This window comes from Mus musculus, chromosome 16 (assembly GCF_000001635.26).
Source record: "Mus musculus strain C57BL/6J chromosome 16, GRCm38.p6 C57BL/6J".
Lineage (NCBI taxonomy): Eukaryota > Metazoa > Chordata > Mammalia > Rodentia > Muridae > Mus > Mus musculus.
Window position 1 is genome coordinate 84512694 of NC_000082.6, and position 14775 is coordinate 84527468.

Sequence of the window (14775 nt, forward strand, 5' to 3'; positions counted from 1 at the left end):
TAAGCCCTGTAGTCCTGTGCTTGTGAAATCTCCTTCTTTGGATTGGGTACCTTGTTCATCTATATTCTCAACCTTATAATCAGCTAATTCGTGACTCGATCACCTACTAAACATATATACTAAAAATAGCTCCAAACAAAAGGATATGTAATTTTATAAAGCAGATGTTTCTTCTTGTTTTTGCAAAAGAAAAAAAAAAGTCTTTTTGATCTTGAATGTAGAACATTAAAAAACAAAAACAAAAAGCAAAAAACAAACAAACAAAAAACCAACGTGGTTCCTCAGGTTCCATCAGCAACGGGAAGGAGCCCAAGGAGGAGTGCATTAGGCTTCTCTCCTCAGGTCTGGACCTCATCACTTGCTGAACTGGAAAGGATAGACCCCGTGGTCTGAGGGGGGCTCCACTGCCAGTTGATTCTGCTGACCATTGCTCTCCTCAGCAGAAACACTGGAAGAAGGCACAGCTGGGTACTGGGACATGTAAGCCCTGAGCATAGCAGTAGCTGCTAACATGAACGTGCCCAGGCTGTTGAGTGACAGGTGACCCAGTTTCTGGGTAAGAGGTCCCATCATGGAGGCAGGCTGGAGAGAGAATGGGGTGGTCCATCCCAGGAAGACACACGAGATGGAAGATACAGGGCTAACACAGATTGAGCAAGCATCCTGCTGTGGGCAATACTGTAAGGGGCTATGTAGAACCCATTCTGAAGGGCCGCGCTGGGGTCATAGGTCAAGGCCATACTGCCCATGTCTCCGTGTTTCCATTCCTTGGCCAGGCCCATCCATTTTGCATGTATCTTCCTTGGTTCTGTCGTTTCTTTGGCCCACTGTCAGCAAATTTGCAAAGCAAAGGGTCAGAAGGTGCTGCTACTCCAGGGGGCGTCTTTATATACTTTCCATTAAAGTGGGTGATGATGGCTTCACACCTCTCTGTGGACTCCATCCTTGCAAAGCCGACCCCGCTGCTGGCCCCACTAGTGTCTCGAAGGATCCGAGTGGAGATGACCTGGCCGAAGGGCTTCAGCATCCCCTCCAGTTCCTGCTCGTCCATTGACAGAGGGAGGTTTGAGATGTATAAGTTTGTAGGGTCTTGCTCCTGTTGCTTTGCCATTCCTGCCTGCACACCACTGGCTTTCAGTGCAGTGACAGCCTTCCGTGCTAAAGACGGACTGTCGAAGTCCACAAAGCCATAGCCTTTGCACTTGTTTGTGGTCTTGTCCAGGATGGTATTAATGGAGACAATCTTGCCATACAGCTGACAGAGCTTGACAAGGTCCTGGTCAGCGGTGCCTGGCTGCAGTCTTCCGATATACCGGTTGGTTTTGCTCAGCTGGTTGTTTCCACCGCTCCTGCCGCCTCTGCCACCACCGCTGCTGTTGGGGGTGCTATTCCTTGGGCTCGGAGGTGCCATTTGCTGAGCCATATATAGCTTCTTGTTGTTCTTGTTGTAGCCAAAAGTTGAAATCCCAGGCCTGGAAGTCACTGATAGCAGAATAATTTTTTCTTTACTGTTACGGAGCTAAGAGAGAGAGAAAGAAGAGAATGAAGGAAAGGGAGATATGTTTCTTTTCATGAAGTTAATAACCTCCCATATGCAAACAGTATTTCTAAAGTGTGGTGCTTTGAATACACATCACCCAGGGAGTGGCACGATTAAGACCTGTGGCCTTTTTGGAGGAAATGTGTCTCTTCGAAGGTGGGCTTTGAGACCCTCCCACTAGCTGCCTGGTAGCCAGTTTTCTGGCTCCCTTCCCATCAAGATGTAGAACTCTCGGCTCCTCCTGCACCATGGATGCCCACCATGATGATAATGGACTGAACCTCAAAACCTGTAAGCCAGCCCCTTATAGGAGTTGTCCCTTCACAGCAATGGAAGCCCCAAGACACAAACTAGGCAAAATAGCCATTTTCTCACTGTTATACTAGGATTCTGCAAAAGAGGGGAGAAAAGTGACCCCTCGCCCTTTGTCATGCTTTGATTCAACCTAACGCGTATGCTAAATATAAAAGAGACTATCAAAAAAATAGAGAATGCCCTGATACCAATATCAGTCTTGGTCTGTTATCGAATTCCTCCCACCTGGGAGGTTAAAGCAATTGCTGCACTTAGAGAGAAGCTTCGAAAACAGAATTTGACAAGGGCAGTTTCTCCGGCTGAGGGGATTAATGCAGAGGCATTGTCTGCAGCCCGTAAGCGTGCATCACATCTTTTGTAAAAGCACTAAACTTTTTATTCTTCTGCAAAGGTTTCCACTCGCATTCTTTAAGAAATCCACTGCATCTGCTTCTGAGGCACTTAGAGCGTTTAGGGTTAACTTGTCAGAGCATGACAATTCTTAATGACCCAATTTCTAAATGGGAAGCAGGGAGACAAAAAAAGGAAAAAGAAAAAAAAAAACCCTCACAACAAAATCCTGCAAGCACCAAAGCAATGGCACTTCTAAAGTAAGCTGGCACCCAGCTCCGGGGGATCCGTAATACGCACAGATCTTGTCTTCTTATGGATTTAACAACTGTGCTTTAATCTGCTTAAGTTCCGGTACTCCTATCTTCTTCTCTTCCTTTTGATAGAACTAAACAAGCTCCCAGAGACAGTGCTGTCCCTGAGATTGCAAATTAAGGAGTTAGAAATCAAAAGAAGATAAAGAAGGCTTGTGACATCGGTAATATTATAAATGGCCATTCTGGACTGCTTTAAAGTCAGAGGTGAGTTTGACCTCTTCTGTGGGATATAAATAAGAAAACTTTCAACTCTCCATTCCAGGAAAAGAGACTTGGAAATGGGCTAGGGGAAGTGGAGGAGGCAGCTACCCTTGTGGACTAGCTCTGCCCTTCAGCCAGAAGATCGGGCATCTTTGGACATAGCACCTTCCCTACCTCCGCACCTCCACCCCACCCCACCCCTGTCATGGTTGCCCAGGCTTATTTTTGACTTGTTCCTTTCTCCACTGTATTTTCAGCCTGATCATATCAGCAGAGTAAATATGTTTTCTAATATTGAAAAATATTTACATTGGTAAAGACAAACACCATACTACTTACATTAGTAGTAAACCAGTAAGTATCATAGAAATAAGTACAGTTTATAATAATTTAATCCATATTTCAACAAAATAGAATTTTATTTTATTTTTAAATTATGATCAAGATCTTGCTTATGAAAACTGAGTTGCATCAAAGTGACAAAATTAAAATATTACCAAATTTATTGTTCAAAATTGTTTTATAGTTCAGTGTTCCTTACAAACTTTATAAAATTATTTACAAAAAGACCCCAAAGCCCAAGTTTTTAAAATTACATACTACAACTAAAGTCACTCAGGCTGTCGTGGAAGAGAATTGTGGCATTTTCAGTGATGCTCAAATCTGTGTAAATTAGGCTTTGCAACAATTATGTTAGTTTCTTTGTGGATAAATAATCCATTTTGACAAATAGCACATGTTATTTGAATATAGAACATTCAATAATAACTGTTGAAAGAGTTTATTTACAGGTAACATGTATGATTGTTAGAAAATTCAAAGCTAATTTTATCTACTTACCTTAAGATATATATGTATACTATAAAATCCAAATGAACTTTCATTAGTTATTTGGTTCTTACTAAGTGCTGAAACGTTTGTGAGATCTCTGTTGCTATATCATTCAATAAGATAACCACTATATACTTACGACCATCTAAACATCAATTTAAAATAATTAAGTTGCCTATTGATAAATTAAGTAAGCTTACAGAGACAATGTCATTGAGGTTGCAAATTAAGAGTTATGATTCAAAGAAGATGTGGCTAGGGGACATTGTATGACATGGTCATAACACACTAGACAGTGATGATGTACAGTCTCTCTACACAAAAAAGAAGCTCAATCTTGGTCTCTACTAGAATCCTAAAATTGCAAAAATAGTATTTTGTGGTTCTTTGCATCTATGTTAGAGTTTCAGCATGAAGGCATTCTTGGAGAATTTTGTTAAAATGAAGATACTGATTCAGAATATCTGAGGTGAAAGTCAAACTGCAGTTCTAAGCAGCTCCCAGGAAATATGATTGCTGTCAGCTCATGAGTGTGATAGTTTGAATAGGTTTGGCCCCCACAGATTCATGTGTTTGAATGCATGGCCTATAGGGACAGGGGGTAGCACTAGTAGGAGATGTGGCCTTGTTGGAATAAGAGTGGCCTTGTTGGGGAAAATGTGTCACTGTGCAGGTAGGCTTTGAGGTGACACATATATACTCAAGCTCTGCCCAGTGTGGAATCCAGTCTCCTCATAGCTGCCTTCAGATCAAGATGTAGAACTTTCGGCTCCTCAAGCACCATGTCTGCCTGTAAGCTTCCATGTTCCCTGCCATGATCAATGGACTAAACTTCTGAAACTGTAAGCCAGCCCCAATTAACTGTTTTGCTTTGTAAGTGCTGCCTTGGTCATGGTTTCTCTTAACAGCAATAAAAACCCTAACTAAGACAATGGACCACCATTCAAGAAGGGATCTAGAGAAGATTAAAAGGTGTGAAATCATACACACATATCAGAGTATCAACATCAGTATATACCTCAATAGCCTTCATTAATAAGATAGAAAATAACTCATGTTGATTTTTTTTTTTTTTTTTTTTTTTTTTTTTAGAATTTGAAAGGTTTGTACATCCACATGCTGGAAGTTTCTGGTATGAGAAGAAATTGGCTTCAAATGAAACTAGGCTTCTAAATATTAATCAGTGACGGGGTTGGGTTGAAGAGAAGTGGGTATGGAAATATGAAATATGAATAAGACTCTAATGAGTGTTTATACAACTAAAATGAAATAGTAAGTGAGCAGGGTGAAAAACTCAAATATAATAATAGAAAAAGAAATGGCTGATCTGAAAGTTTTCTGGGGCCCATCATAAGAAGGTTAAAAGCAATAATCTGGTGAAGAATCGCTCTGCAGATGACGAAGGAAGAATTGTAAAGAAAATAAAAAGGCTAGTTGCCTGAGCTAGAAGGAGCTGAGAACTTAAACTAAATGTGGCACATCCATATCCATTGGAAACAACGGAAGTCATGAAGCCAGCACAGCTGTTTGACACAGTGCCAGCCAAGTTGAATCGAATGCTGGATTCCCGATGTCCTATAACTTTCAGGTTTTGCTCTCTGCATGTTGCATTCTGGGAAACTTTCTGCACTATGTTTCCTTTTATGCTTTTTTTTTCTGGAAAAGATTATGTCTGAGTCTTTTTAGGAAAGACATAAATTTACTAACCCTCTGCTTTTAGGGAAATAACTTTATCTGGCCATATTTGGAAGTCTTCTTTATGTCCAAAAGATCGTGATAAGCTGTAAGACAATAGGAAATTCAAGAGGCCTCAGCAAACTCAGAGTATAATTGGAACAGGGTAAATTTAAAAATGGTTTACAAACTAGCCAAAATGTATAACACATTCAAGGCCTTTTTTTTTACAGTATCCTTTGAGGCCTCTGAAAATGTAGTTTAAAGATAGAGGACCATACTGGGTAGACCCCTGGAGGAATAGAACTCAGTAAATAAGAAAAGATTGGCTAAAATAGCTTTGTAGCATAAGTGATGAAATGAAAGGGTAAAGAGTTAGGCATTAGTATTTGCTGTTCATAAAAAGATCCATTCAGATATTCTCTGTCTGCCTGGAATGCTTTAAAACTGCAAATATTGCCAGCCTAAAAGGAGGCTGTCATATAATAAATGTGTTTGCTTTGGTGGAGACATTCTTTGGATTCTTTGAATTGGAGTTCTAGGGCTGATAATTTTTTTTTTTAAATCTGTTCCATTTGTACTTTTGAATTGTGACTAATCTTATAAGCCCAGACATAATAATGAAAATCAAACATATGTCCAAAGTCAAAATTATGTAATCTGTGCATCTTAGATAATCATTAGTTTGTTTTTGTTCTGTGAAACTTGGATGAAAAACGAAGCCACCTGACTGCTAGTCAGTCAGAGCTGCAAGATTTCCCTGGTCACCATGTCTGACTCACTCTTCCCTCCCAACATCTTATCTCCTCTCAGAGAGCCTGGTCAACCACTAGGGCTGGCCCCTGGCATGAATGAGACTACCTGAATACTAGTCAAAATTAGTGAGAAAAATAATAAGAAGAAAAAATAGGAAATGATTCAGTGATTAAGAGAGCTCCCTACACTTCCAGAGAACTCATGTTGAATTCCCATGACCCAAGTTGCTTGTGTTGATTTCGAGGCCTTGTTTTCTTGCCATCATCCATGCCCTCTGGCTCTTATAGTTTTTTTCATTTCCTATTCTATGAGGTTCCCTGATCTCTGAGGGGGAGTTTGAACTCAAGAAATCTATTGCCAAACCTGCAATTGTTCATGTTTTGGAGGTAGTAAATATCTCATATCTAAGAACTCAACAAGCATCCTGTACATTCATGTTTTACATTAAAGAAGTTATTTATTGCTGAAGACACCACATGCTTTTTGGATGTAGGACAAAGAAACAGTGAAAGTAACTGGCAAACTTCTTTGTCCCTGACTAGCTGTCACTGTGCAGGAAGGTACTGCACAAACTGCTAGGAAACAATTGTCACTAATACTCACTCAGTTGTAGCCCCTGAATGACTGCTGCACTACAGAACCATCAGGCAAGATAAGCCCACTGTGCAATAATGGCATGACTGTTGTGTAGGTCACCAACCCCTTCTTGTCTGGGCTTAAGGCCTTCTCCAGGTGAAGGAATTTATATTTTCATAGACCTAGTCAAAAGCCCATGGCTGAGGAGTTCATGGATTCTAGCTGCTGCTGTTATTTTTATTGAATGGACATATATGATCATCAGGTTGTCTTCTGAAACTTGGTTTCTGCTCACAGATTACTGCTGCTCACAGCTTTACTCATAGGAACTTCTTTGAGCACTGGGTGGTGGTTAGTGGAGAAACTAATAACCAGTAAAAGCTCTGAGAATAAGTGACAGATACTCAGATCTTCATAAGAAATAGACTCTGCTTCAAGACTCAAGGGACATCATGAAAGAGGGGGTAGAAAGCCCATAAGATGTAGAGAGAATATTTTGTGGATTCTGTGGATACATCACCTGTGAAATCCAGTTAGAAAGCCTATGGCTCAGACAGGAAATAGAGTTGGAACATCCAGGAGACAGAAAAGATTCTGGAGATAAAGCCAGAGAAGGGGAGTTGGCCTGAGAAGGCGTGAAGAGACAGAGGCATGGTACTTGAGCATAAGTAACCAGCCACATGGTAGAATGTAAAAAAAATGGGCTGTCTTTGGTTATGATCTAGTCAGAGTAGAGCCTAGCTATATGGCCAAGGTATTTGTAACTATACTTTGAGTCTGAGTCTTATTTCTGGGAGCATGGGGTTTAGAGGAAGAACCAGGGTTAACTTCAACAGTAAGATCTGGAGAAGTATTGTTATACCCTTGAACTCTCAGCAGCTGTGGATTACCCAAGCAAGATGTGCACAAACTTGAGCCTCTCAACAAACTTCATCATAGAAGAAGAAAGGACTCACAAGGCCTGTCAGACCTGTCTATTTATAGACAGTTAATAGTTGCTTGGTGGGAGGGAAGACATTTTCTGTTGCTTGTACCTACTGTCCGCCTTGGAGGTAGGAGGTGAGGTGGTACAGAGTCGCCAACACAGACACCAGGAGCAGGTGAGAAGGTGAGAAACACAGTAGCAAGCTCGTCTGATTCAAGCTCTGTTAATACCCTCCACCCACACCCCATTGGTCCCAAGAAAGCACCTCTCCTAAACAGCAGTTCCCTGACTGCCTGGCATTGTCTGCACCAGCAATCCTTGGTCTCTCAGGCAGTCCTCAATTAGGTCCTCCTGCAGGAGATGTTTCTGCAGCTGCTTGCCCGCAACCCCTTCCCTGTCATTGACATAGAGGTGGCCCCGCCATTACTGCTACAATTTTCTTTGGGAGAAAACCCACTGTAAAATACCCAAGCTCTACAAGAAATCCCTATCCCATGCTCATACAAGCAACCCTAAACTGGGTCACTAATAACAAAAGACAAGAAAGTAGAAAGGGGCTCTTCTCTTGCTCTCTTACCCTCTTCCCCCTCTGTCCCTTCTCTCCCCACTTCCCTCCCTCCCTTCCTCTCTCATAGATGACTCTCTCTCCTCTCTCTCTCTCTCTCTCTCTCTCTCTCTCTCTCTCTCTCTCTCTCTCTCTTTGTCACTACTACCTTTCAACTCCCCTCTCCATGCTGTGAATAAACTCTATTCTATAATTTAAAAAATAGAAAGAAAGAAAGAAAGAAAGAAAGAAAGAAAGAAAGAAAGAAAGAAAGAAAGAAAGAAGGTGAATGAAGATAAATGTGATCAAAATGCAGTATATATCTAAATGAAATTATTATAGTGAAACTGATTATTATGCATAATTAATATATAAAATATGTAGTAGTGAAAAACTTTAAACAATGAGATACTACAGCAAACTGAAATAAATTAAGATCACATAGATTGTTAATGAACAGTACAATCTAAAATTGTTAGAATTGTGTAAAATGCTAATTGAGTTATAACCAAATAACAAATTTTCTAATATGTGGCTTTCACCATAAACTAGAAAGTGGGAAGGATGGAAGGGAAGAAGGGAGGAAGGGAAAGAAGGAGGGAGGGAATGAGGAAGGGTAGGAAAAGAAAGGGAAAGAAAAATATATTCTTTTATATGAAACAGAAGTTTTAATCTGTGATTAGCTTAAAATAGGATATAGTAATTTTATGGTAAGATAAAACAGTAATCTAAGTCTTTATGTAGGTAATATTAAATAATACATCAGAATATGAAAAATATTGGTTATTAGAGATGGAAGAATTCATTTCTAGAAACCCATATAGAAAGTATCAGAGATACATATTTTAGAAAAGATAAGTCCAAAAATACTACATTCATGGCTGTGAATATTTATCAAGTCTTACCTGTGGTTAAGCACACAATTTACTACCATTCTATACTTTCTTCCACAGTACCTTTTGATGCCCCAGCCCCCATAATGGGTTTGAGCCTCACATCTGCTAAACAAGTGCTGTACCCCTGTGCTGACTGGCGTTCTGTCAACTTGACAGAAGGTAAGAGTCATCAGAGAGGAAGCCTCAATAAATGTGCCTCCATGAGATCCCACTGCGGGCAAAACCGTGTTGCATTTTTAAATTAGCGATTGATGGAGGAGGGCCCAGCCCATTGTGGGTGATGACACGTCTGGTCTGGTAGTCCTATAAGAAAGCTGGTAATTCTATAAGAAAGTAGGTTGAGGAGACAATGACGAGAAAGCCAGTAAGCAGCACCCCTCCGTGGCCTTTTCATCAGCTCCTGCCTCCAGGTCCCCAAGTTGCTTGAGTTCCTGTCCTCTTTTGATGGTGAACTGTTATAAGGAGCTCTGAATGAAATGAACCCTTTCCTCCATGTGTTGCTTGTGGTTATGTTTTATCACAGAAATAGTAACCATGACTAAGACAAGTGCTAAACTACAGCTGCAGTTCAGAGATTCTCATGAAAAGTCCCAGGGTCCGTCCCTGTTGCCTGTGCAAATGCGCTCATCTCTTTATTTCCACGCAGAATCTGCCGCTCAGGAGAAGCCAACTCTGCCACCCTCTAGGGCAGCTGCCGGAGCAGACTATTTTTAGTTCAAGCTAAATTCACTCCATTTGCCAGCCACATTCAATATTGCAATGTGGTCAAATTCAAACTAGTCCTAGGGTCTCCAAGTGCTCACCACCTCCCTCTGAACTATATCATGCGACTTACCCAAACTGAACTAGTCTCTCCAGGAATGGTGCCATTAGATGAATACAGCCAAGAAATGAGCAAGGGAAAGCCGCCAGAGCCACGGGATTGCTAATGTTCTGGACTTTCGATTATATGAGCCAATAAACTTTCTCAAGCTTTGAGCACTCTGAAATGAGTTTCCTTTTGATTGCTCCTGGAGGCGCCCTCACTGGTACACATGCTTTTTTGTTACTCTTTTAAAACCTGGACCTCCAAGAACACTGTGTAGATTCGATCAACGATGGCTTCCTCGTTGTGTTGCCCTGCTGGGGATGGAAGATTTGTAGATAAAGACTTGATTGGGAAAGCTTTCAATTCCGCCGAAGCTTCATGTCTCCAGTGCATAGAAATTTCCTGATGATGTGATATGGGAATACAGGTAAAACTGCAGCTTCCCAGGGCCACTAAAACGTGCACAATAGAACCTTCTCCTCGTGAAAGGAAAGCTCAATAGTGAAATCTAATGGGAATAAATACAGCTAACAGCAGGCCTCGGCAAAGAAGGGTGGAGGATAGAGAGTTACTATAATTTATAGACAAGAGGGGGGGGTATATGAAGAACACGTTTGTGTCTTTCCATTTTACTAAGTTAGCCATGAAAACTAAAATATACGCTCGCTTGAAGCCCAAATGAGTGATATCTTCATTTGCTTTGTAAACAGAACCACAGTCTTCAAAATGAAGAAAATCATTTGAGGGAAATGGAATTTTGTGTGCTGTCTTACTTTTCTTTGGCTACTCTAGCAAAAGTTGGTAGTCTGGTCATTTATAAGCAAGAGAAATGAATTACTCACAGTCCTGGAAGTTGGCCAGGCTAACACACTTGGTGCCTAGAGAGGAGACATTGGCTGCCTCGCAGATGCACCCTGTGGCTTTGTTTCCCACGGTGGAAGAGGCAAACAAGATCCCTTGGGCCTGCCTTCTTGTGGCACTAATCTTACTCATGAGGCTTCTACCCTACGACCCCACCAAATATTCTGTTTCTCAACACCAAGTGGGATTAGGGATTCCATCTCAACATAGGAGTTCTGGGAGAACAAGAATCCTTATCCTACAGCAATGATGCCCCACACTCGCTCACTAAGAGCTAAGAAAGCCATGCTACCAAACTCTGTGCCATCTGGATTAGATAGCTTTCTTTCCATTTCATAACTGGATGATTTTTAGATAGACATGTGTGGCTGACAGAAAATGCTCTGCTGGTCTCTGGTCCCCTAATCAGGATGATTTGGAAAAGGAGAAATAGCATGCAACCAGGGTTGAGGCAGAAGAGCAAAGAAACTCAAACTGTAGCTCCCGATCTTCCAAGTATTATTTTAGAACAAGGTACATAATTTCTCTTCAAATTTATGTAGGATACAAGATTTTTAAAGGTAAATGGAATATAATAAAAATTATTTTTAAAATAAAGTATACCTCTATTTTAGTTTGTTGATATCTGTCTCCAACAATTGACTCTGTATGGACATATTATCTCTCTCTTTCCCTCTCTTTTTGTCTCTCTGTCTCTCTGTCTCTGTCTCTGTGTGTGTCTCTCTTTCTCTCTGTCTCTGTCTTTCTCTCTCTCTCTCTCTCTCTCACACACACACACACACACACACACACACACACACACAAAAATCTCTGCTAATCTCTTAGTATCTGCTAAAGATAATTTGAAGTGTAGAAAGGATTAACCAAGGGATTTTGAGGAATTTACTTTGGTCTATGTAAACCTGGGATTAGCATCATCTAGTCTCAAGGATCCAAACACGAAATACAGCTATGCTTCATGTGGGAAGACAATCTGAACCTTCAAAATGGGCTCTGAATGGTATTTCAGAGAACTATGCTTACTCTCACAAATCCATAATAGTCAGGAACTTCCAAATTATATACAAAATATGAATGTGGTCAAGTACATGTGACTATTTTCTAGAGTGGCTAATGCCCAACATATTCTCTGGTAGACGCATCAAACATATAACCTGGAGTACACAGTGAGATGAGTGTCAACACAATCTACATTCTGCCATGTTTGAGTTTTTAACAAGAGGCTTACAATGCAGGGGTGTGGAGAATTGACAGATTTTGCACATTTTAGTGCCTTTTTACAATGTTTGCTATGTTCAGCAAAATATCAGCTTTCAGATTTAAAATATGTTTTCTAGCTTATCCCACTGTGCAAATCAGTACATTAAGCAAGCCTAGCAGAAAACCATAAGCAGGCAAACAGAAAAGCTGTGAGAGGCTTTCTTATTAAATGTGATTGGGAATAAGATTTAAATATTGGTTTGCCCACCAGTCTGTGAGCCAAAAGCAGCCCAGATATAGAAAGAGGAAAAAAAAATCACAAAACAAGGTCAACAGAGATACATTGGTGGTTGTCAAGGGTAGAAGAGATTGTTTTAAAGAATCCAAATTAAAATCTACTGCATTAAGCATCTACATGAAACATGCTGTTCTAAAGCTCACTGTTAGTGTGAGATGAACCACTATAGCAAATAAACCCATGGAGAGGTCCCACCACTTGCACAATAATAGCCTACGCAGGTGTTCCTGGCTGGTAGGTAGCTCTTCTGGCCAGGGAACCTGAAATCTATGCTGCTTTCATTGGAGTTACTGTGGTCCTGGGAATTGTCTGTGTGTTTTGTTGCCATTTGGATATGAAATAGCCCCCAAAGGCCCTTATTGTAAAGGATTGGTCTTCAATGCGTGTGTTTTAAAGGTGGTTGGATCATGAGAACTCTACCTTCATCAGTGGATTGATGCGCTGACAGATTCATAGCTCATCAGACTACTGGGAGGCTACAGAAACTGGTGGGATCAAAGCTTGTTAGAGGAGGCAGGTCCTTGGAAGCATGCTCCCGAGTCTCCCTTGCTATCCTATCTCAGCCTCTGCATTTCTCTCGCCCTCTGTCTCTTCCCTCCCCTCTTATTCTTCCTATCCTTCACTCTGATCCTGTCTTCCTCTCTCTACTTACTGGTTGTCATAAGATGACCCATGTTCACTCAGCATGTTTCCACTATGAATTTCCTGCCTCAGCTCAGGCCTTAGAACAACAGAGCAACATTATATACTGTAACTGTGGACTGAAAGATATTCCCTCCTCTCAGATGTTTTTCTCAGGTTTTCTGTCACAGCCCTGGACAGCTGTGACACATCGTTATCATAGGAACTACTGTCCTGCCCAGGACCAAGTGGTACAAGGGAGAAGACAGAGGAAGCTAGTCCACTTATGTAAGTGGTTGGCTTGGGTGCAGAGGTTTTCCAGTAAACTTGGTGGCAGCTAGCCTGCTCGCCTAGTTGGTTCAGGCGTGATACCACCAGCTCAGTCACAGCATCCCTGTGGAGGAAGGGGATTTACTGAGTGCCAGAAAAAAAAAAATAAGAAGAGAGTCGGCGGACACCAAAGAGTGGAAGGGACAGGGTGTGCGTAATAGTCATCGCATGAACAAAAGCTCCACGTTTAAATAGCCATTCTAGCAAATTGAATGGTTAGGAAAGTATCCAACCGCATCAAAAGAAAGTTGGACTAAATATGATACAAAGTAATGGGTGTTTTGCTGTAATTGCAATTAATCATTTGGCTCTCCCATCAGGGGGACATTAGTTTGAGAAGACAAGCAGCAATAAATTTCAGGACACTAATCTCATGACCTCCAGACGCTGTCACCTAAATATGAGCAAATGTGATTTAAAGAGGAAAAGGAGGCATAAGGCACTCAGATCCTGAACGCGTGCGTCTCCTCGATGAACTGTGGTATTCAGTGGTAACTTCTGTCTCCTCGATGAACTGTGGTATTCAGTGGTAACTTCTGTCAATTACATTTTCTCCTCTTTAAAGAGATACTGAGCATCTTGTCTTCCAAATTTCCAGGATCTTTATAACAGTCAGAATTAATATTTAATAAAATATGGAAACAATTTGACTAGGGCTAACTCTACTTTTATGCTGCATTTCCAGATTAATGAATATTTAATTGGGCTTGGTTTTTAAAGTCTAAACACAAATAGAAGAGTCAAAAGAGATAGTTCAATGGGTAATATGTGTTAAATTTTTAAAAATGTTTATAAAATTACTATATGCATCTTAATAATCATATTCTGTAACCAAATAACTAACAAAACAACATGAAAGAGGGTTTTTTACGCATGGCAATTTCAGGCGGTGTAGTTTATCAGGTTTGGAGAATGCATGGCTTCAGGAGTTTGAGGCTGTTGGTCATGTTGCATTCCCAAGCTGAAAACAGGGACAAACCCAGGTTCCTTTCTTCTTTTTAGCCAGCCCAGGAAATCTTACTGCCCACATTTAGGATGGACCTTCCTTCCTTAATTATCCTAAGCTAGAAAATCTCTCAGAGACATGCTGAAAGATCTGCTTCCATGGTAATTCTAAAGCCCATCAAATCGACAAGGTTACGTACTGCATGCCCCATTTGCAAACCTTCACTTGGGAGAGGGTTTATCCATTGCCAGCGGTCATAGGAGCACAGCCATATTTCAATCGTGATGATTCCTAAGTTGTGCTGAGTCACTGTATGGTCCACTTGATGACTGCATGAGTTTGATTTTGTTTTAAGCACAGAGTGGAACACTGGGGACTTAGAATGGGGACTCAACAGGGCTTCTGAAACTGGGAACATTATCAAAAAAACAAAAACAAAAACAAAAAGTCTGACTGCTGCCCAGGTTGGCCTCTCAAACTACTACCAGCAATCCTCCAGCCTCAGCCTCAGCCTCAGCCTCTGCTATAACTGGATTATTGGGACAGGATGGGGTCAGGAAAGGCAGGAAGTCAATTAACATCTCTCAGCATGTTGCTCATTTTTAAATTTGTATTTTAGTGAGTTCCTCATCTGGGAGAACCTTTGATCATCCATTTGAAAAGGATTCACTAGGGTAAGAGGAGAACTTTCTCTTGAAAGGTGCACGGAGAAATTGTATTTTCTTGCAATGCACATTAGTCACGCCAACAAGTGGAAGGATCTCTGTGGTCCCTGCAGTCCCGGCTCCCACTCCTCACTACTCCTC

General features: G+C 41.1%; 1 non-coding gene and 1 pseudogene across 1 annotated transcript; one reads left to right on the top strand and one right to left on the bottom strand.

Moving 5' to 3' along the window:
• Gm6032 (predicted gene 6032) lies at positions 259-1557 on the bottom strand (annotated as a pseudogene).
• On the top strand, positions 2319-13694 carry A730009L09Rik. The gene is made up of 4 exons (XR_384996.4): positions 2319-2445; positions 2572-2706; positions 8963-9064; positions 9552-13694. It is a non-coding gene; the product is annotated as an RIKEN cDNA A730009L09 gene (transcript).
• Positions 13695-14775: the final 1081 nt, after the last annotated feature.